The sequence below is a fragment of the Podarcis bocagei genome (assembly GCF_964188305.1).
Source record: "Podarcis bocagei genome assembly, chromosome: 8".
NCBI classification, from domain to species: Eukaryota; Metazoa; Chordata; class Lepidosauria; order Squamata; family Lacertidae; genus Podarcis; species Podarcis bocagei.
Genome location: NC_138133.1, coordinates 61,330,156 through 61,354,257, shown reverse-complemented (window position 1 = coordinate 61,354,257; position 24,102 = coordinate 61,330,156). Strand labels below are relative to the sequence as shown.

Below are 24,102 nucleotides of genomic sequence, written 5' to 3'. Positions count from 1 at the left end.
AAGAACAGGAGGAGAAGATGACTATATGGAAATCCACAAACACTCCATCCCAGAGCCTCCAAGTGTCCCTATTTCCCAGGGACATCTCTGATTTAGAGAAGCCATCCCAGTTTCTGATTTGATTCCTGAATGTCCCACTTTTCCTTAGGATGTCTCTATTTTCATTGGAGAAATGCTGGAGGGTATTAATTTACCCCTGAACCACCTGAAGGCAATCCTGTATAGGGCAGTTTTTTTAATGTTTAGTGTTTTATTATGTTTTTATATATGCTTGAAGCTGCCCAGAGTGGCTGTGGTAACCCAGTAAGATGTGTGGGGTATAAATAGTAAAATCCTCATTATAGAATGATCAGAGAAATGTTGGTGGGTATGCCATCCATATGTAAAGGACATACCTGCATCAACATGGTGGCCTCACTGTTGGGATTCACAGAATGCTGTGTGAGATAGTAAGTCTGCAGGCTTGAGTTTGCTAGCTGATGCAACTGGCTGATGCAATCAGCCTGCAATACTTTCTATGGAAGTGCTGGGTCAGAATGACTCAGCAGTAATGTGCTGTCAGTTGATTGGTTGTCATCGGTTTAAAAGGGAAACCTGTCCAGCAGTAAGGGGGTGGTGTAGAGGAGTGTGGTCAGAGAGAAAGAGTTAGAGGTCTTAGTATTTGCCTTAAGGTGCAGCCAGGTACTCTGTTTGACTGTATGAACTGCTCGTGTATTATAGCCTGTAGATATTTGTATATACAAGATACAAGTTTATTAAATTTGTGAGGTCCATGCCTTTACACAAAATACCATAAAACATTATTAAAAGATAAACAATAAAATTATAAAAGTAAGCTAAAATTCATGCCATGCTGTCCCAGCAAGGAAACTACCCAATAAACCCCACCATTCAGGGAAGAAGATATAGCAACAGGTTAGGAGAGCAATGGACCTCACCGTTTCATCCAGGAACCATACCCTAGTTTTCATAGCCTTCACCACAAAGACCGCTACCACGTGAGAAATCCGTGGATCAGCGTCCACCAGTAAAAACTTAATAGTCAGAGTTGACTATTGATTTGGGAATAGTTTGTAACATCGCATCCCTGAAAGCTGAATAGATGGGACAATACAACATGTAGTGTATGAGATCCTCTTTGGTTCTCATATAACAAGGACATATACGCTGCTCTACTGGGATTTTTGCATATCTGCCTGACAGATAGGCCGTAGGAGTGGTTTGAAAATGGGCCATAGTATATATAGCTCACAATAAATATACTGCACTGCACTGAAGAACCTGGAACTCTGAGCATTTCTGCTAAAGCGCTGTGGAGAATTTGCGACACTCACTTTGTTATTCACATCATTTCAATTTATATTCTAGTCTGACTGGGGCGGAAGGCACCTAGAAGCTATACATGGTGCCCTTCAGATGGTCTACAGTTCCCATCATACCTGGCACCTGACTATGCAGTCTGAAGTGGATAGGTGCTGGAGTCCTTTTGGAGGGCACCAATTTGGAGAGGGTTACTTTAAAGGAATGCAAAAAAATAGGCTCTATGTGTGATAGCTTAAAAATAATGACCAAAAAATTAACCATCAGCTAATGTTTCTCATCACTTCTTACCTCAACTTGCTGCAAAACACCAATTATTATATCCTACCCTTTTATGCAGTGATTTATAAACACATACTCAGGTTGTCTTTGTTAGATCACACCCACACCCAGCTGCTGAAATTTGAGTCCCCCCAAGGTCCGCCACTGTTGGAGGGCTGCAGGTTAGTCATCACTGATTTACAGAATAGAAATACTACTCATACTGTCAACATAGTGGATTTTTCACCAGCCTCATCCCACTACTGTTTCAAATATGGTCAGGAAAGATGTTCATTTATGTACCAGATACTAAGGAAACATAGTCAAAGTACGGGGTGGGAATCAGTCTTACAAACAGTTTATGGGATAGTTATACTGGAGACCTAGGCTGCAATCTTATACACTCTTACCTCAGAGCAAGTCCCTTAAACTCAATGAGGCTCACTTCTGAGTAGACATTTATAGGACTGTGTTGGTAAAGGTTAAAAGGCTAGTGCACCATTACTTAAGTTAACCTTCCTGTCCCCACTCTGTAACTAACGTAATTATACTCAGCTTAATCACAAACTTAATTATACCTTACTTAGCCTTTGAATGTCACTAACTCCCTAGAGCTTGATAGAGCAAAGAAATATATACCATATCCACATATGCACAAATGCATTTCTGGCTGTTATACAAGTCAGAATTGTGTGTGTTTGTACATTATATTTAGCTAAGTAATAGAAATAAAACTATTGCCCATATAAAGTTAGGAAAAATGCTTAATATGGGAGCTATTCTCAAGGAATGCAAACTTGCTACCTGTTTCCATCTTGAGAATAAACAGTCTCCCAACTCTCAAATAGTCACAACAGAGTGGTGCAGGCTTTCAGCAAAAATAAGCAGTGAATCCAATACAATTTTCACAACTTGTACAATATATAAAATTAGAATCTTTTGTACTGGAAATAAAAAGATGACGCTGGAAAGATAAGGGAGAATTAAAAAGGTATTTTTACACCGTTACAGGTGACAACATGTAATTGACTTGTTGCTCTGTTTTGTTCAACTGTTATACCTGTCATCAGTAACTTACAAAATTAATTAGCTTCTATTTGTGCCTCTTCTGAATGCTGTGGGAAACGAATAAGTGTAAACACATCCACACTTGACAATACGTGTCTAATATGAACATTGCCAAGGCTCTGGACATGTAGTAGATGTGCTCCCAATATGACAGAGGTATGAATAGCCTACGAAACAATATCTGCTATCTTTAGCCCTCTCTTTTTTTTAACATTTTGAATTATGTCTCTCCCAAGTACATATGAACTTAAGAACAATGGTTGGGATTCAAATAAATTGTATTGAAAGCAGATCCATTGAAATTAATTAGTTAAAGCTATGGTTTTCCCAGTAGTGATGTATGGAAGTGAGAGCTGGACCATAAAGTAGGCTGATCGCCGAAGAATTGATGCTTTTGAATTATTGTGTTGGAGGAGACTCTTGAGAGTCCCTTGGGCTGCAAGAAGATCAAACCTCTCCATTCTTAAGGAAATCAGCCCTGAGTGCTCACTGGAAGGACAGATCCTGAAGCTGAGGCTCCAATACTTTGGCCACCTCATGAGAAGAGAAGTCTCCCTGGAAAAGACCCTGATGTTGGGAAAGATTGAGGGCACAAGGAGAAGGGGACAACAGAGGACGAGATGGTTGGACCATGTTCTCGAAGCTACGAACATGCGTTTGACCAAGCTGCGGGAGGCAGTGGAAGACAGGAGTGCCTGGCGTGCCTGGCGTGCCTGGCGTGCTCTGGTCCATGGGGTAACGAAGAGTCGGACACGACTAAACGACTAAACAACAAAAGGGCACATACACATTTCCTTTTGTCCCGTGATTTCAAGTCATGAGTTTGAGAGGGGGCATTTTTGGGTCCGTCCACTTTTTTCCCTGCTGAATCAGAACAAATGCCAGCTGGGTTTTCTGCAGGTTGACATTTGGTTTGATTCAGCAGTAAACAGTGGGTTTTCCCAGGGAAAGTGGCAGGACAAAATAAAAAACCTCTTAGGCTTATGACTTGAAATCACAGAGGAAAATGGAAGAGTCGGTGGACCCAAAGTTGGGTCCATTAGTTAAAATGAGTCTACTTGAGTAAACTTAGTTAATATCACCCAATATGAACAATTGCATATGTATTTATGTTTCTTTGAATAATCATTTGAAAGCTACTGCTATTATTGCAACACAAATAATACAGGAGATTAACACAGTGTCAGAAGTATTTCCCATTGGGCCTAATCACCCTTGTAATTGTGTTTAACATTGCAGCCCAAGTGACAAATTCTTATATCAGCATGTCCAAATTGAGGGGCTAAAGCAGGCATCCCCAACCTTTGGCCCTCCAGATGTTTTGGACTACAATTCCTATCATTCCTGACCACTGGTCCTGCTAGCTAGGGATCATGGGAGTTGTAGGCCAAAACATCTGGAGGGCCGCATTTTGGGGATGCCTGAGCTAAAGCAACTAATGCACATAAGAACTTCCATCCTTATATCGGGACTTCCCCAAATTTCACTTTGGCCAAAAGCTATTCTAGAGAGTCTCCCCCCCCCAAAAAAAGAAAATAACCTTAAGGAGCAGCTTGGAAGCTTGGGCTGGGGAATGAAAGGGTAGTAGATGATGGAATTTGTAAAATGCACTGCATTTGCAAAAGTCTCTTGAGGGACCCATACATTTCAAACGTCTCATCGTATTTCACCCCCCTTTGTACTGTCTTCAGCTCTGCTAACATAGTGATCCAAAGCCCTGTTCTACTAGGCAGGAGGGGGGAGTTTGGACGAGGTGGAGATAGCCCTCTGTCCAACAGTGCTGGGCTCCACCAATGTTTTGCCACACTGGGGTTGTAGATGTGGCAGTAGTTCCATAGGTCCCATTACCGCCTAGCCAGGGCTGAGATTTCTCCCTGAATCTTTTACTAGATTATCTAGCACAGCACAATATTGTAAGTGTAGTATAAGATTGCTACTTTTTCTCATTTTACTCTCAGCAGTTTCCAGTGCCACAGCACAAAATTTAGAAAGATTTCTGCTATAACCCAAGCCCTGGCTGTGAGAGTCAGGTAGTTATATTGAGGGTTGCCATATTTTGAAGGTCAAAAAAGAGGCAATATCTACACTATGAGAAATTGTCACAAGCTCAGCACCAGCAGTAAGAAGGCCTGTCTCTCATACCATCCATTGCACTAGCACATGCCCAAATACAGCATAGATGTTCGGGTTTGCTTCGGCACTTCCAGATCTGTCCAGATTCTGCAGTCAGCCTGTAAGGAATACATCAGGATCAGATTGTTATGTACCTGTAACAACTTTGAGCATCACATTTTCACTGGTATACATTATTCATGTTTATAGTCAGGCTTAAAACTCTCTCACATTCCCGCATTAAACTCTGAGAGGCTTATGCCACTCAAATATTTGTTTTTATTTTCATTAAATATTCAGGGAGGTGAAGCACTGCTTCTTTGGCATAATACAAAGTTTGACTATAATATATCATGTAGAAAATGTTTGCGCTCCACATTCCATTTGGCGTTTTATGGGCTTTGGACACAACCAAGGCCAGTCATGGTGCCATTCAATCCTAATCCTTCCTGTTGAGGCCAGATGTTTCCAGAAGGGAGTCATCCTGCACAGGAAATCATATGTAGACACTGACTCCTTGAATGAGTGGAGGGAACTCTTTCACCAGCTGCAGGAGCCTCAATGTACCAATCAGAAAAAGATCCTATGCAGCTGAATCTTTCTCTGAAGAATAAATCTGTAGAATATCAAGAGAGGGTCAATATGACGAAAGCTAAAATCTTCAAAATCCCTTATTCCCAAATTGTTGTACTGACATTGACTCATTGTGGCCGTTTTTTGGGTAGTAATGGGGGAGAAATTAGTTTAGCTTGCATTTTAATGTGATCCTACCTAACTGCACTTCACAAATACACAAACCAAACTACAGCTGTCCTACAAAATTCAAACTTCCCTGAATTTTGCAATGCAAAAGTGTGTACAAATGAGTGTGTATTGGGGTGCATTATACTATGCAAAAATGCAGTAAATATATTATGTAAAAAGTGTACAAAAATTCATGTATATTAGGAGTACTGCACATGGATTTTTAATTTCTTTTTTAATGCACACTGACCGGGAAATGGAGTAAACTGAGTTTAAGTTTGGTTAAAAAAAATAGAGAGAGAAACCAAATTTGACAAATCTGCCCATTCCTATTATTGGATGCATATAAACTTATCCAATTTTTTGAATATTTATTTTGATAACACACTTTCTTCTCCTCCTCTTTACCTTTCACATCTGGATCATTACCAAGAAGCTTTATTTCCCTTTCTCTAGCCTCCTCTACTATGTAGCAGTTTGTTTTATGTCTTTCTCTACTGCATACAAATTCTGTGCTCCCTCAAGCTATTCAGAGAAGTAAGGATTGTACTATATTTAAGACAAATAGGGAGGGGGGGCACATAGCATGATTTTCTCACATTTAAACATAAATAAAAGCAAGAGGTTTTTTTTTAAGGCTAAATGTACAGTATCATTTCTGAAATATCGTGGATGTTGCTTTTGATTTTTCTATGCTACAGTCTTTTGTCACTTCCACTTTGTGACTGAGCTGCATTAAAGCTTCAGGGCACTTCTTTTCAAGTTCTGTGAAATCAGATTTAAGAGTCACAAAGGCATCGTGCCAGTGGGATTCTCCTGCAGTAGGCACTTTTTGATTGTCCACCGAAGACTGCCCAGCCTGCTGAACAATCAACAGAAGGTCTTCCAGCTGAGTATTTAAATCAACACAAAAGTCATATGTGAGAAAAAGCAGTGATCTAATACAGTAGAAAGACGTTAACCTTTCTATCAGTCTGCAGACCTCATCACATTTCAATAGATATTTACTTCTGCTGCTGTACTAGACTTCCCATCATTTGTACGTTAAAACATTTCTTCATTCCAACTGGGACTAAAAGAAGCTTTCTTAATTGAAAATAATCGGGTGATAGTAGCCATTTAAAAAAAAAACTTATGCAGCTTTTTACAGTGTGGTTTTATGAAATTTTCCAGTGCAGTTCTATGCATATCCACTCAGAAACAAACTATGGGGCTTACACCCAAGTATGTATATGATTGTATTCTACACCCACTAATCTAGGACTAAGCACTCTGAACTTAACAGGACTGAGGGTGGTATGCAACTAAGCTTTGCTCATAGCAGACCTACAAAAATTAATGAACCTTTTTAGCATAAATTTATAATAGCCAATCAAGAATAATGGATCTGATGGACTGCTTTCTGGTCCACAAAAACTTATGCTGTAACTAATCAATGAAAAATATGTTGCCTTATCAGTCATGGGTACTTTTTAAATTGCTTGAAATATTTTCAATTCAGTAATTTAACTTCTTAATTGATTTACCCACACTAGGAAAAATTACAATCTTGCATTCTGGCAATATTTCATTTTAAGTTAAATAAATTATTTTTCAAGAAAATTTACTCTTGTTTCATGTGTCTTCTGCACTTGAAAGAATCTTTTTTAAAAGATACACAAAACTTCAGAATTTCCTTTCTTTAAATTTGGGAATGGTTGAATGAGTTTGAATATTTTATACAATATATTTTTCAAATCCCTTTCTATTCAGCCACAAAGATACTATTCAATGTCTGCAAAGGTCATTTACTATCAGGTTTATTGTATACACTAATTTTATATTGCATAATAAATCTTCAGCTGCCCTGATATGTGACAATGCTGAAGGTTCAATCAGAGGTTGGCTGTATCAATGTTTAATGTCTCTCTCAATAATAATAAAAAATAGCACACATTTTTGATGAAAATAAATGTTCTTACTTTGTGCAATCTGCTTTCAAATGATTTTTATTGCAGATTCTTAAGTATAGTCCCTAAGTTACTAGTTATCCCTTGCCCGTTCCTGTCACATTTTTATTCTGGCTGGTTGGCCTAATCTAAAAGCTGTCATTGCATAGTCTAATAGTGTAAGTCTATACACGACTACTCAAAAGTAAGTCCCATTGATTGCAATGGATTATCCAGGTAAGCATGTACAGGACTACAACCTATTCTATCAATCTGGAAGTGCTCAGTCCAAATCTCACTGGTGTCATTAACTCACTGGGTAGCCTTAGGCAAGTATTCATATTCCTGAGTAAATCTACTAGCAGACAGATGACTCTGCCCACTACTTGTCTCAAATGATGGGATATGTAGGTGTTTAGCAAGACAGACAGATGATCCAAACACCTACTTGGCATAGTACATTGAGGGTAATTAGAGTAATTGACTCAAACTTTAGCTGCTTAATCAGTGGTTGTGTCTCTCCAAAAGCATTTTCTATATCACATGATGAACAGCATTACCAAAGGGATCCAGTTATGTAGTTCTCCTTTTGTTGGCCATGCAGATCTTGGAGGCCACAGGATCTAGCCCACAGCCAAAGATTCATGGGAAAAGAACCCTATGGCTCTTAGTCTTCAGCTTTCACCAAACACTCACATCTCAGGTGCACATATTACCAAAGGACAACAGCCTTCAGAAATAGTTCCAGATAATTTGACTTAGATCTCCCTTGGTCAGCTCCATCCACCTGTCTTAGGAAAAGCCCTGAGCTTCTTTAACCTGAGAGAGACAAGAATATGCAGCCTTTGGAAACAATCCCGTCAGCCCTCCCTTGCATAGCTCCACCCCAATTAGAAAATGGGAACCAATTTTAATTGTTTAAGCAGCAGTTTGAAGGCACATTTGTTCATTTTTATAATCCATCACTCTGAAGGTGCGTTAAGAAGGTTCAGGTGAATATACGTTGGTGACATGCATTTTAAAATATAACAACAACAATTTATTATTTATACCCCGCCCATCTGGCTGGGTTTCCCCAGCCACTCTGGGTGGCGCCCAACAGAATAGTAAAAGCACAATAAAACCTCACACATTAAACAGGGCCACCTTCAGATGTCTTCTAAAAGTCAGATAGTTGTTTATTTCCTTGACATCTGATGGGAGGGCGTTCCACAGGGCGGGCACCACTATTGGGAAGGCCTTCTGCCTGGTTTCCTGTAACCTCACTTCTCACAGTGAGGGAACCGCCAGAAGGCCCTCGGAGCTGGACCTCAGTAAATAAATGACTGATCAAAAAGCAGTTGATTAAAGCTCTGCAATTATATAATTAATAACCCTCCCAATGCTTAGTGCATAGGTTAACTGATGGACAGACTGACTAACCTGCTCATCAGCAGACACCTCCAACCAGTAATACCAAGTGATAAATTTTGAGACAATGTTGCAAGGAAGGTGCTGCCTCTGATAAGGAGGCACTGTAACAAAAATCAGATGTCCTAGTCCAGTAAGAACCACCACCTAGGGTGAAACATAAATTGCTTCAGGTGTTCCCATAATGGTTTGGGATCTGTCATGAGAAAAGTATGCAATCCAGACACTCTTTTACAAGCCAGATAAGAAACAAGACTCACCTATGATCGGAAGCATAGTATCTAGAGTGAAAAGGATACAATGACGGATTTTGTGCAAGGAAAATATGAACGGGGGGGGGGCGAGGAAAATATATCAATGCATTTTGAAAATGCTTGTATACTGGCAAAATACTCTGAGAAGCATCACTTAGGACAATGGTCCTTTAAAATACTTTAATGAAACAGCAGTAGTAATACGTAGTAAGTCATTATTTTTACAAATGGTTAAATCTTGCATAATTTACCTAAAATTCCACTGTTGATTCATACCACAGTTTTCAGTTTAAGGCCATTTGATTCAATAGTACATATATTATTTTCAGAGACTGAGAGCTTAAAGGGGATATAATAACATTAGAGACTATCATTTCACATTTCTTGCAACATATATAAGTTTGTTTTGCTATTGTCCAGGAAATACTTGACAAATATTTAATAAGATAGTCCTTCATAGCCCTATATTTTTAAATTTGCCTGTAACATCAATGCTGAGATATTGTCTAATAAAGCCACATCTTTATATTTATCCAAATCGCATTATATACAGCAGAATCTGAAAATATGTTGTAATGTATTCTAAATCCAGAAAATTTATGCTATTGATGGCTTAGATGAGGAAACACAAGCACCATTTTCTGTTATTTTTTGGTAGAAGTTAGAAAGAACTAACTCTTGCTTAAACCTTACTGCTTTTATTTCAAAGGTTTTAACAAGTAAAATTGTGCTTCAATTAGCACCGTACACTCTACTATTAATCCTATGGAATGACTGCTTTAAATTGCCTTTTTTACTATGTCATATTTTGAACAAAATAATATGCAACCAAGTATTCCAAGAGCGCTAGTGAGACTGAAAGTGACAGGATTCCTGCGTTGCCAGCGGTTGGACTAGATGACCCTCAGGGTTATAGAACTCTACAATTCTATGAAATAAGAGCAAGAAAAAGAATACACAGTGTAAAGCATTCACATGCTATTTTAGATACTGACCAAATAATCCAATACAAACCATTTGAAGTCAAGAACTTCAGAAACATACTTTCCTAGACCTCTACTGCTGTATAAACTTTACAAACACAAATTGTATCTGTGCATTGCTTCCAAGAAAATAATTCATTGTTTTTCCACGGCTTACTTAAAAACAAAAGAAAAGAAACTTAACATTTTGATTTTGCTGACTGTCTCTTTTTAGTAATGACTAGCCTAGAGGACAACTGCCTCTGCTGAGAGACGTCACAATTCCTTCATCATTCTCTAGCGTATATGACCATTTATTTTGGAGCATAATTTATGGGTACATAAAGAAACTGCATGATGGTCACAACTCTCAGGTTCACATTTGCTACCCAAAGTTTCCCTCAGTTGGTTGGCTTGGATTTCATTATGTACCCGTGAATGGAAGGACACCTTCTGTCTTTGGTCTTTCAGATTTCAGTGGTGCACTGTGTGAGGCCAAAATTTGGCACCACCCACCCACTGCCTCTCGCCTTCCATTTTGCTCAATTCACTGCATCGTTATTGTGAGGCGGAACCAGTCTTGCTGCCCTAAATTCACTTCTGCTTGGATAGGACTGAAATTTAGGAGAGGATCCCCATATACTACCAATCATGTTCCTTCAAGGAGTCCCCAACCCTCTGGAGCAGATTTTCAGATGACACAAAAGGCTGCAGAATGGAAAGGAAATTGGTGGAAGTCACTTCCCCTCTTCCACTGAACTCCACTTGCGAGACTTTTCTAACAGTGGAAGCCTAATTAGTGTTCAAACCACTGTAGGCTCCACCTAACTATCTTAGGTGGTTTGTTTGTCATTGTTTTGTTTGTTTAAAGTATTTCCTGGTGGTCTTTTTTCAAATGAACATAGAATTATAGAGAAGCACAACTGGCAGATCCCTTGTCTTGACCCCATGATACCCTTCTAACATCTGAATAAGACAGGCATAGGCAAACTCGGCCATCCAGGTGTTTTGGGACTACAACTCTCATGATCCCTAGCTAACAGGAACAGTGGTCAGGGATGGTGGGAATTGTAGTCCCAAACATCTGGAGGTCTGTTTGCCTATGCCTGAAATGAGAGGATCACATGGTATGGTAAAAGAAGCGCTATTTTTCTAGAAAAGAGGTGCCAGAACTCACCATGAATGCCTCCCTTGTTCTCTTATAATGGCAATGGTGCCCACCTGAGAGGTTCCAGAACTGAGTTCTGATGAGTTTCGGCTGGGGAAAAAAAAGCCCTGGGCACAACACCTAAACACCATGGAAGGAAACAGGAAGCATGCTTATTCAGAAGTAGGGCCCACTGGGTTCCACTGGGTTTACTCCAGTGAATAGCACTGCTGTCTTAAATTACTGACATTACCCTAGATAAAGCCCCCTTCATCACCCCTGCCCCCCTAATTCATAGAACTGCCTTTATGTTGATTCAGACTGGGTCCTTTTCTGAAGATACTTCTGTTGGTGGGCTTTCCACCCAAGATTATTCAGAAACACACATAAACACATTTTTGTTTAAATGGAGAGCAATAAACTTTGAGGGAGAAAAGAAAGAGTCAGGGCGAAAGAAAGAAAAAACTGAAGAACAGTCCCCTCCTCCATATTATTGGTAGGAAAGCAAACAACTTTAAAATGTTATTGCGATGCAATCACTTCAAATAAAAGAATAAAAGCAACAGCAGCAATTCATTGTTGTAATTGGTCGAATCCCTGCCTTGTTTGTCTAAGGACTTTAGAACTAAGATACAAAGCAGGAAAGTCAGTGATATCTCACCTGTTAATCTTATATTTCCTGCCTTGAAATGCAAATGCAATAATAATCATACATACACACACATTCAGAAGTAATGGAAATTCAATAAAATGCTTGCATACAGCTGTTTCAAACTAATTCTATAGGTGCATTTGCTATTTGGCATGGGTAGGCTAACTAAGGCTTGGGGGCCAGATCCGGCCCAATCGCCTTCTAAATCTGGCCCGCGGACGGTCCGGGAATCAGCGTGTTTTTACATGAGTAGAATGTGTCCTTTTATTTAAAATGCATCTCTGGGTTATTTGTGGGGCCTGCCTGGTGTTTTTACATAAGTAGAACGTGTGTTTTTATTTGAAATGCATCTCTGAGTTATTTGTGGGGCATAGGAATTCGTTAATTCCCCCCCCCCCCGCAAATATAGTCTGGCGCCTACAAGGTCTGGGAGACAGTGGACTGGTCCCCTGCTGAAAAAGTTTGCTGAGTTCTTTGGTGTTCTTTGGAGTTCTGCTGATTTTGCACTGCTCTCATTTCCATTTTTTATTTTTTTGCCCGTAATCTTTCATGATCACTTTTCTCTCAAGTTGCTTCAAGACCACTTTCAGCCAACGTTGTATTGATCTCTGGGGCAAAAAAGAACATTCATATATCCTTACCGTGGCTTGAAAAGCCATGCATAGAAACCCTCATGCAGTCTCACAGCTGGCCTTTTACCCAGAAAAGGAAAAGAACCAATTATGATTGTCCATGAGAGGAACACAGTCTCCATTTTACTTTACTCAGAAAACTACTCGAAAGATGATGGGTCACTATGACATATGAGGAAAGCAACCTGGGACAAATGCAGATGACCTAGCACCTCTACAAAAGTGATGAACAATGGCAAGAATGGCAAAATACAGGCTGGGGGTAGATAGTCAACAATGTACTCGGCAGATGTTACTGCCACTGCCATCTATCGCAGCCAGCATGGTCAATGGTCAAGGATTACAAAAGCTGTAGTCCAACAACATCTGGAGAGAACCACATTGGCAACCCCTACTTTATACCTACATCTGATGGCCAATGGTTAGATGTGGTGATAGTTGTAGAATCATAGAACTATAGAGTTGAAAGGGACCCCAAGGGTCATGTAGTCCAACCCACTGCAAAATTTAGGAATCACAACTAGAGCATGCATGGCAGATAGCCTTCCAACCGCTCTTAGGAATCTGTTCCACTGTTGAACTCCACAACATTTAAATTTTTATTTATTTGTTTGTTTACAGTATTTCTTTACTGCCATTTCATAAATTAGCAGGGCAGTGCCAAAGATATAAAATATCATTTAAAAATTAATAATGTCAGGGCTGCCTCAGGTCTCAGCTCACAAAAGACCAACGCCAAGTTCTTCTTATATACAAGGATGTTTATTGCAGTTCATAATTGGTTCCACAACCGAGGCGTGCAGCCCCCACGTCTGTTAGCCTTAGACCGTTGAAGTCCCCTCTGAATCAGTCCCTCCCCTGCACCAGTTTAAGAGGATTACGCTGCTCCACCTCTTTCTCTCCTTCCTATTCCGCAGGGTCTTTCTGCCCGCTGGGGTTCCGCTCCTCCTAGATTCCCCTGACGCGGAATCCCCAGACTGCTCTTCCCCCCTCCTGCGGGCTTTGGGACCTGGCTCCTCCTCCGGGCTCCCTGTACTTCCGCGCGCCTCCACATTTGAACTTGGCGCGCGCGCCCAACCTCTAACTTTCCTTTTGACAGTTATACTACTCCCTTCACTGCCCTCCTCCCCTTCCGGGATGATGGCTTGCTCTGACGCCTCCTCATTCTCTGCTGCCGGAGCTGTTTCCCCTGACACACTGGAACCTCCCCCCCCCCTTCGCTGCGCTCTGGTGGGGAAGCTGGCCCTGATTCCCAGCTGCCGCTTTGGGGTCCCCTGCTGGCCCCCCGCTCCTGACACTCTCCCCCTGGGGCTCCCCTTGCCCTGACCACGGGACCCCCTTCTGGGAATCCTCTGATTCGCTGGAGAGACTCATAGAATCCCTTGCGTCATTGCCATCCTCTTCCTCGCTGTTCTGGGATTCCTCTCCATCGCTCTCCATTTCCTGCCTTCCCTGTGCCTCTGTCCCTGTACCCCTGACAAATAATAATTTAAAATTACAGATAACCTCAAAGTGACTAGCTAATCAAAACAGCAAACTGTCAGCACGAAACATATTTGTTTGTTTGTTTATATTTATATTTTTGAGTGCCACAGGTTAGCCACTGCTACTTTTGTGACAAGACTCTGAATACCAATTGATTGTGAAGAACAGCAGGCAAAGGCTGCTGCCCCCATGGCCTGCTTAGATCCAGAACAAAGTTTTAAAATGGTTTCCCACTTGTTATTCTCATCTATTAATATTTAATCCATTGTAATAGTGTTAAATAGAGTGTTAAATTACTTTTGCTGTTTGCATTTCTGTGTTGGGTACTGCGCTCCTCAATTTCCTCCAATTGACATTTGCTGGCAGTCTTCTAAATTATATTTTAGAATAATATTTCAGCTGGGAAAAGGCAGATCCTGGCACATGTTTGGGCATATCCTATTCCTCAGCCTAACACTGTAACATTAAGGGAATTGTTTTGATTTTCTCCCTTTTCAATGTTAGATTTTTCCACCAATTGGGTTTCCTTGACCTCAAATGTAGTTTTAACTGACTGCCGTGGCAACGTGCCAAAGGCGCATAGGATGCAATGCACATGCTCAACTATACCCTTACACATGATTGGGCCTTTTTCATTTTGTACGTATAGGCAGCCCTGTGCGGGCAGCATTGCCTCTACCACCTAAGATTTAGTTCATCAGAACACGCACACAACCATGGATGACAGCCAACAACTACAGTTCAAGTATCTATTCCTTGATAGAGTTCAAGACTTTAACTTTAATTTTAATATTTTTTACTGATGGCTGTCGTACAAAGGCCATCAGCCTTTGGGGGTCACTGGGCATATCTGGAAGGCTGAAAAAGTGCTGTGGGCACCAGTCACAAAATGGTTGCCATGATATTTTGTTGGAAGCTGCCCAGAGTGGATGGGGAAGCCCAGCCAGCTGGGCGGGGTACAATTATTATTATTATTATTATTATTATTATTATTATTATTATTATTCCCAGGGGGTGTGATGTGCCATTAGTTCTGCTCCTGAGAAGGAATGGTTGTATTCTCCTGTATTGTTACATAATATAAAACCATCTGGATATCCAGCCACTACAGTATTGTGAAAACACACCTGAGAACAGAATGACAGAATGACAAGGTAAACGATTGCAGATGAACCAGCTTGAGATGTTTGCTCCCTACAACAAGGATAGATAGATAGAAAGACAGACAAAGTTAGTCTGTGTATGCCAAATTTTGCTGTAGACTCTGGCTTCTCTTCCAGGCTTCATAAAGATGACCACAAGAAATACTGTAATCATATCCCTAGAGTGTGATATGCCTTTAATGTATTATAGTTAAGGTTATGTAGTGCCCCAGTTTAGAATATCCCAGATTTTACTACATCATTTATCAGGGAAATGGACATATCAGAAGTAGGTCTAGGACAAGTGGAATTTGAATAGACTAAGAATCCGACTAGAACGAAACATCTACTGCACCTTGGAACGTGCTGAAACAATGTTTATGGAAGCAACACCAACCTAGGGATTTTTGCACTTTATACCCATGTTTTTTTATTTTCTTGATCAGCCAAAAAAACCCCAGTCTTTATTTGTAAAATAAAGATCTGATTTCCAGCATATTTTATCTCCTTATTACTCACAAATATGTCATAGCAGTGTTTTCCCTGCCATTACAAAACAACAACAACAATAAGTACCTTCTGTTGAACTTGCTTAGGAAATCATCTCCTGTCATTTGCACCCTTTGATGAAATTTCAGCTGAGCATTCTGGGCTATGAGCAAGCCACCAACCTTTAAAAGAATAAGCAACCAGGATCCATAACCACGCCAACCCTTTTTGCAGGTACTCTCTGTGAATGCCAGGGACGCGGGTGGCGCTGTGGGTAAATCCTCAGCGCCTAGGACTTGCTGATCGTATGGTCGGCGGTTCGAATCCCCGCGGCAGGGTGAGCCCCCTTCGTTCGGTCCCAGCTCCTGCCCACCTAGCAGTTTGAAAGCACCCTTACGTGCAAGTAGATAAATAGGGACAGCTTTATAGCGGGAAGGTAAACGCAGTGGCGTAGCGTGGGGGGTGCCAGGGGTGCCAGCCGCACCGGGCGCAACATCTGCGGGGGGCGCGAGTCCAGAGGGAAGGGACAAGTTCCTTCCTCCGCCGGGCTCCCCGCCGCCACCGCCAGCCTTGCGCCCCTAGCGCGCGCGCGCCCCCCGCCGCCGCTGCAGCTGCGCTCCACTCACTGCTCGCAGGAGGAGCAGCTGCTGCAGCAGCGCTGAGGCCACCACCGACGCCTGGCCGGGCACGGGCAGCCTCCGCACCCTGACGCCATACCCTTCCTCCTTCCCTTCCCTTCCCCCTTTTTTTCCAGAGCTGGGGGAGGGGGAGGTTTTAAAAGGGCGTCTTGCATTGGCGATCCTGCAGCACTTTGGGCTGCACGACGCGAGCACGCAGCACGGATCAGCCACGACCCCACCCCGTGCATTTCCCGGGGAAAAGTGCTCCGCGTGGGAGGCGCGTTTCCCCTTCATTCCCTCTTGTGCAAATCCTCCTTGGGTTCCCTCCCCCGTCTTTCCTCTCCCTACCTCACAAAAGCCTCACCTCCTCGCCTCCTCGCTGCCTCTCGCCTCCGCAGGAGCGTTTCCCTCCGCGGAAGAAGGAGCAGGGCGCTTCTGCAACTTTGGATTGCAACTTCTTGCTGCTTCCCTGGGAAACAGAGCCCGGCCGGGTCAGTTGTCCAGCGGAGGGCCAGTTCCCCCCTCCCTCCCTCCCTCCCTCCCTCTCTCTCTCTCTCTCTCTCTCTGCAACCCTTGCGCGCCCCCCCGCGTACTACTTGCAATGCAACTTCCGCGCTCCATGTGCTTTCATAGAATCTGTCGAGCTGGAAGGGAGCCGAGGGTCATCTAGTCCCACCCGCTGCAATGCAGTAATACGCCGCTGCCCCCTACAAGGGATCGAACCTGCAACCTTGGCCTTATCAGCGCCGTGCTCTTAAACTGAGCCATCCGGGCTCCCCTTTCCCCCACCTTCTTGCGTGCCTGAACCTGTCCGCGTTTTGCATTCTAACACTTGCAAGCTCCATCCTCCAGCAGTTCCCTGACACCGGCTGCGCTTCCTTTCAGGCCAATACTTGGCAGCCATAAACTCGCACCGTGTCCAATATCCTATAAAAAGCATTAATCGGAATACCTTGCAACATTTCATCAAAGAAAATTGAGACGCCCTATTCCATAATAATAATAATAGTAATAATTTTATTATTTATACCCTTCCCATCTGACTGGGCTGCCCCAGTCACCTTGGATAAAAATATAATAAAACATGAAACATTTAAAAAAACTTCCCTTCAGATGACTTGTGAAGTTGTAGAGTTACTTATCTCCTTGGCTTGGGGGGTGTCAAATAAAAATAAAAATAAATTATTTATACCCTGCCCATCTGGCTGGGCTTCCCCAGCCACTCTGGGCGGCTTCCAAAAAAATATTAATACGTCAAACATTAAAAGCTTCCCTAAACAGGGCTGCCTTCGGATGTCTTCTAAAAGTCTGGTAGTTGTTCTTCTCTTTGAGGAGGGCGTTCCACAGGGCAGGTGCCACTACCAGGAAGGCCCTCTGCCTGCTTCCCTGTAACCTCACTTCTTGCAGGGAGGGAACCGTCAGAAGGCCCTCGGCGCTGGACCTCAGTGTCCGGGCAGAATGATGGGGGTGGAGACGCTCCTTCAGATCTACTGGGCCGAGGCCGTTTAGGGCTTTAAAGGTCAACACCAACACTTTGAATTGTGCTCAGAAACGTACAGGGAGCCAATGTAGGTCTTTCAATGTAACTTCATACATTATTGTTGTTGTTGTTGTTGTTGTTTAGTCATTTAGTCGTGTCTGACTCTTCGTGACCCCCTGGACCAGAGCACGCCAGGCACTCCTGTCTTCCACTGCTTCCCGCAGTTTGGTCAGACTCATGTTTGTGTCTTCCCCTCCCCATCCAGCTTGGTTTCCCTAGCCACTCGGAAACCCGAACCCTATGGAAATAGGGATGTCAAGGTTGCAGGTTCGATCCCCGCACGGGACAGCTGCGTGGTCCTGCATCTTTCCTCAGGGCCTGCAAGACAGAGCTGTTCCACCTGGCCTTTGGTTTGGACTCAGTGGGACCCTTATGTCTTCCCTCCCCTTACAGTTTTGATTTGTGGGCTACTTTTAAAATGAGGCTGCTTTTCAAATTGCATTTTAACCTGTATTTTAAATTGGTCCCTCCCCCCATTATGTTTCTATTGTAATTTTACCGGTGTTAGCCGCCCTGAGCCCGGCTCTGGCTGGGGAGGGTGGGGTATAAATAAAATGTATCATCATCATCATCACCACAGGGGGTTGGACTAGATGACCATCGGGTCCCTTCCGACTCTATGATTCTATGATTCTATAAAGTCAAGTGTTGCCGGAAAAATCCGAGGGCGCGCTCGCACTTGAGTGCTAAAATCCACGGGTTAGGGGGCGCAAATTACTTGCCTTGCCCCGGGTGCTGACAACCCACGCTACGCCACTGGGTAAACGGCATTTCCGTGTGCTGCGCTGGTGGCTGGCTCGCCAGCTGCAGCTTCGGCACGCTGGCCACGTGACCTGGAAGTGTCTTCGGACGGCGCTGGCTCCCGGCCTCTTGAGCGAGATGAGCGCGCAACCCTAGAGTTGGACACGACTGGCCCGTACGGGCAGGGGTACCTTTTCCTCTGTGAATGCCAACATTCACAACTAATACTTATTTGGCATGAGCCAAGTTATAGGCTTGCTATATTGCTATCTCCTTATTCTTGAAGTATGTGGATTCATATTTCTGTATGAGAAGCACCTTCCATGATAATTATTGCTAAATGCACTTGTCTAGAGTCATTCGTAGGCTAAGAAATCTTCAGCATTGAAATCCACTTGGTTCTAAACATGTTTTCAAGAGTACTGGTAGGATACTGAACATAAGAATCTTAAGTCCTGGTACATCAACATCTGTGCAACAGTCATGATAAGAAGGCATGCAGGTTATTATTTGATGCAGTGAAAACTAAGATGCCAGGGTTATCAGTGGTGGAGCTTCATGTGGAGAGAAGGCAGGGGCGTGGCTGGTGCAAGTGCCAGGGGGCATGGCACACGTCCCAGGGGCATGGAACGCCACCTGCAGGGGCATGACGTGCGTCCTGGGGGCATGGCGCCCAGCCCGGGGGGGGCAGCAGCAATGGAACCCCACCTGGATCATGGTGCTGGGGCATTGCGCTCCCCCCCTCTTCCTCCACCAGTGAGTGTAATAGAAACATTTAAAGCTTTAATGTTCCGTTCTGTTATTGCAGAAAGCAACCAGGCATCATTAAATTGCAAGGCCTTAAACAGAAGACATCCAGGCCAAGAAGTGTGAAGAAAGCACATAGATTAATATGTTTACCTGGAAATCAAGCTTTGTCCATTTGGTGGAGGACAGTGGCTTGGTTCACAGCAAATTTTGGTGAATATATTTTTTTTTAACGTACATATATTTAACAATGCATAATGCAAGTACTGGTAGGGTTGGGACCCATGCCCAATCTACTGCAAAGAGTTCAAAGGTGATATTGTTCCCACACTTGCTCGGACACATGAATCTATACACATCTACAACCACTTATCATGTTCAGTGGAAAAAGCTGTTCTGAAACATGAATTACTGAAAGGAAATTCAACTCAAATGCACTAAGGGAAATTATTTCTCAATGCACCTATGGTTCTATCCTGTCAGAGGACAGGCTGGTAGACCCGTCCCAGACACTAGAATGTTTTCCAAATTATACAAAAAGCGGTTTAACTCCAGAAGGTGGTGGAATGCCCTTGTAAGGGAACCCCAAACAGAAACAGTGAAAATGAAACAGCTTTTCCACAAATGGGGTCTTATGGCAATGGAATGGTTAACCATTGAAGGCTGTCCCAGATACAATAGAGAAAAAAGGTATGAAAATTGAGAAGATTGCTAGACATGGAGGCAGCATGGTGGATTGTTTCGGCTTCTGGATGAGAAGCAGAGTAGGCAGATTGTAGTAGGAATTGAAAGCTTATGCTACTTGCAAAACACAGCAAGGGAATCTTTAGTATCCAGGAAAAAGAGAAGAGGTTTCCCCTCACAATAAGGCTTTACTAGGAGGAATCTATTCCAAGTGGAAGTGGAGAAAAAGAGCACTCAAAGCCAGAACTCTCAGAGCAGTCAGGTTGAGTTCATCCTTATCCGCTGGAATCACATGGAGTTCAGAGGTCCAAGACCTGGGAGTTCCAAAAGCTAATCAGTCAGAATGTCTGTCAATAAGGCTGCTTCTGAAATCACACCACTGGTGTGACTTTGTAGGGTCTTTCCAGGAATCTCACTGGAGATTCTAATTATTGTCTTAAAAACAAAAGTTGCAGAAGCATAAGGTGTTCCTGAAAAGGTGATTTCCCATTGCACCAAAGATTACCCTTATTCCTTCTCTACAAGAGGCTATTGGTAGAGTTTAAAGTTCTTCTTATATAGGGCATTCAAAAGCTCAAGGTTTTCTATATCAAATCAATAGCTGATATAGTATTATATGATTAGATTAGGACACTAACCTAATTCATGAATTTCCTGGAAGATGTAAATAAAATGTTTATGCAAAGTATATTACAAAACATTTCCTGGATTTTACCTTTAATGCTGCCTGCTCACAAAAACAGTTAATTAAATTTTAATCCCCAGCATTATTTCAACCACATGATCAAACATTCCTACTGATGAAATTATTAGTCCAAGTTCATACAACAACCAATTATGTTGTAGGTGGTGATCCCTGAACACAGTTAGACTGCTTAAATCTCATCAAAGTAAATGAGACTGAAGTGGCAAGACAGCATACGAGATAGCAGCCTTAGATTGCAACAACCAAGTGCAAATTAATCAAAATTAAAAACAAAGCAAAATAAGAATGAACTGTGGGTTCATTGTGTTAAACTTATGTGACTAAAAAACAAACAAACCCACAACACATATGAACATGGCAGCTCAAAATGTATTGCTATTTTTTTTCAAGGAGTCACTGAGCATATAAGCAAAGTTTTTCTTTCACCAGAGTCGCAGTCAATAGTAGAACTAATTGAAAACCTATAAATTTAGTACAGAGCAGCATGTAGTCTCTATCTTACTCTGCCTATACATCAATAGGTCATTCTCAGTTAATTAAGTGAAGGCGTAATCAGCTTAATTTATGTAGTCCAGGGCAGTTAATGATATCTTAGTACAGTACCTGACGTTTGGCCTGCCCATATAACTTGCAGGATGTTCCCAGTCCATTCTGCTGCTCTCCGACTTTAGCTCCTAATTTTTCACACACAGCTTCTTGTCGGGCTGTTCATTCTGAAACCAGTAAATCAAATGCTGCCAAAGCTGAAGGTAAAAGGAAGCTTAATTAAATTAAAAATCTACAATACTGACCTCACATTTCATTCTTTTTATGCATATTCCTTAAAACAAAATAATATCCTGCTACGGCACAACGTTTAACTAACAGCACTGCAGACATTTAGCATGGTATGCCGAAGAAGTCTAGGACAAATGTTGAAATGAGATTGGGAAGTCCAACAGTTTACAGCAATCACATCCTGAAAGGTGGCTGCAAAAACACAGGTCAGAATGATGTAGAATATTCTTGTTAGTGTAGTTTAATCCCAGCCGTTTAAAATGAGCGACCTGGATAAGAAGAACATCCTTTTCCCGTTGCAGCAGAAAACTCTTCCTTCTTGCTGTCTCCATAGCTTGTCTTCGCTTCTCTGAAGCTGCAAGTTTACACACAAAGACAAACCACAATGTCAACCAATTGGACCTCACTTAAGGAACCGAGGAGATCGATTCGCAAAGCAAAGGATGAACAGGACCCCATTTCTGAAGTACGTTGCTCAAACTGCTCTTTCATTAAAAGATGCTCTCTCTTATTGATTTTGGCTTAAGTAATGAGAAAGCTTATCCAAAAATCTTTAGCATTTGGGCTCAAGTTAAGGAAATCAATACAGTCATTTCCCATTTGAACTGCATATGTGAGTTTTATGTACGAGAGATGAGACAAAGCCCAAATCGGATAAATCGATAGCATTGTCAATAGAACATGAAGCTGACAAATGGCGTTTTTAAGCAATTAAAGTGAGCTGTAAACATACAGAGGTTAATCAATTGCAATGTTTGGCTATTAACAGTTTTTAATTCCTATAAATATTATATACCATAGTGAATCCTGGTAAATAGTGTAAGAAAGCTTTACACTACAACTCAACAGATCATTGAAAAAGAGTAGAGAGTGCAGGTCTGAACTCCATTTAATTTATCCTATATTTTCTGTAGGGGAGGGAGATTATGTGTTCTTTTAAATGTAAATATAAAGTTCAAACATTACAAAAAAGCAAAATTCAGGACATCATCACACAAAGAAAGCATATGCAGAATGAAAGATTGTTACTTGACAAGGCCTTAACCCACAATTTCCCAAGCTTCAGTCCTGCCAAACCATCCTAAACATAGCAATTAGTCCCATTGATGTGAACGCCTTTAGGATAGTAGCCTAATGCAGCTATTCCAATCATATCAACAGAAGCGAAAGGAAGGGGATCCTGTGTTAGTTGTCACTGCCCACCTCTCCACTGGCAGGAAGCCAAATGTTGGAGAGGGTACACTCCTCTCCAGTTCAATTTGTACTTACGCCAAAAAAAGAATCAACTTAACAGAACAGGAAGAAAGAGGAACATAGCTTGTTAGGAGAAACAAGCTAGTCCCAAGAGGCCCTAATGACCCTTGAATGATAGCCCATGTATAGAAGAGAAGAAAACCCTGGTATGAACTGAAGAGTAAGAGAAGAACATGGAGAGAAGAAAGCAGAGGCCCCTGAACATTGGTGGGGGGTGCCTCAAGCCCCTGGACAACCCACAGCTCTCTGTGTCCGATAACCTCCTCAAAAAGAGCCTGGAGGAATTGTCTTTCCCTTCTTAAAGTGGGGAAAGTTCACCTTCAATGTCTGATCAGATGGAGTGGATGGATGTAGGCCTGAAGGTTGTGTGTGTGTGTGTGAAAGCATGAGGTGCCCTTGGAGCTGGCAATCCTCGGTGAGGAGAGGGTCCTAGCTTCCCTGGGGGGCCCTCTGCCAGAACCCCTTTCTTTGCTGCTCAGCACCCTATACCTTTTGTGCTGGTGACTCTGCCTCCTCCAGTCATATGAGGGGATGAGAAGCCACTGGGTGGTGATGAGGAGAAGGAGGCATGGAGGGGGAAGGAGGGGACCATGGCACAAAGCAGATAAGAGCACCCCCAGCCACATTTGTCTTATTTGGGCCATGAAGTGCATCACCAACCCACACACCCCATCTTCTCCGAATTAATTCAAAAGTTACCAATGGTTGTTGGGTTGATTGACAATTATCAGAGATTGATGGACCAGAATCCTTTTTGTAAGGCTCTCCCCCTGCCCAATGTGCCTTTATTGCCTTTTTGTTGTTCATTTTAGTTTTAGGCAGATGAAAGAAGACATCAACAGTCAAGGATACCTTGCCTTCTAAACTTTATTAAGGTTCAGTATTATTTTTTTCCTGACTTAAGGAACTTTACTATGACTTAGAAAACTTTTGGTCTGCGTTAAGTTGTCTGAATTTGTGTCAATTCTCACCTGAAAAGGCAATATTGGCAGTTTATGTGGTTTGTTTTAGCTCAATCATCCTACGCAAGCATGCAACCACTTAAGTAGCAGAAGTAATTACACTGCCAAAAGGAATTGTACTGAACAAAATCCCGACACAATTATTTAGTAATTTGTATGATGCGTACTGCTGCAGCAGCCAGGTGCTATTTACAATTTCAAAATATTAATTTGATAAACAATCCACAGAGGATTGTGTCAAGATTTTTAAAAAGCACAGCTGCCACCAAAAATATGGTGATTGTGAATTGCAGAATTGAATAATATGATCCCAAAGTCACTACAGTATCTTTAAACTCAATACTAGATATTTTCAGTAAAAAACAAAGCTAACAGAAAGAGAAGGATATCTGGAGCCAAAATAGTTATGCAGCCACACCAAGTCTTTGGCTGACTAGAAACATATTTGCTATAAATCAGTGTTAG

At 42.2% G+C, this 24,102-nt stretch overlaps 1 long non-coding RNA gene across 2 annotated transcripts in view; it reads right to left on the bottom strand.

Moving 5' to 3' along the window:
- Positions 1 to 4,832: 4,832 nt before the first annotated feature.
- The window catches only part of LOC308593214, a 74,418-nt gene continuing 55,148 nt past the window's right edge, over positions 4,833 to 24,102 (bottom strand). The window contains exons 1-3 of one of the 2 annotated variants that reach the window (XR_014010856.1): positions 9,349 to 9,442; positions 8,130 to 8,252; positions 4,833 to 4,880 (exon numbers count right to left, since the gene is read on the bottom strand). This is a non-coding gene — a long non-coding RNA (uncharacterized lncRNA). Of the gene's footprint in view, positions 4,881 to 8,129; positions 8,253 to 9,348; positions 9,443 to 24,102 lie in introns of those variants that run through there. The other variant, XR_014010855.1, reaches the window with a different exon arrangement.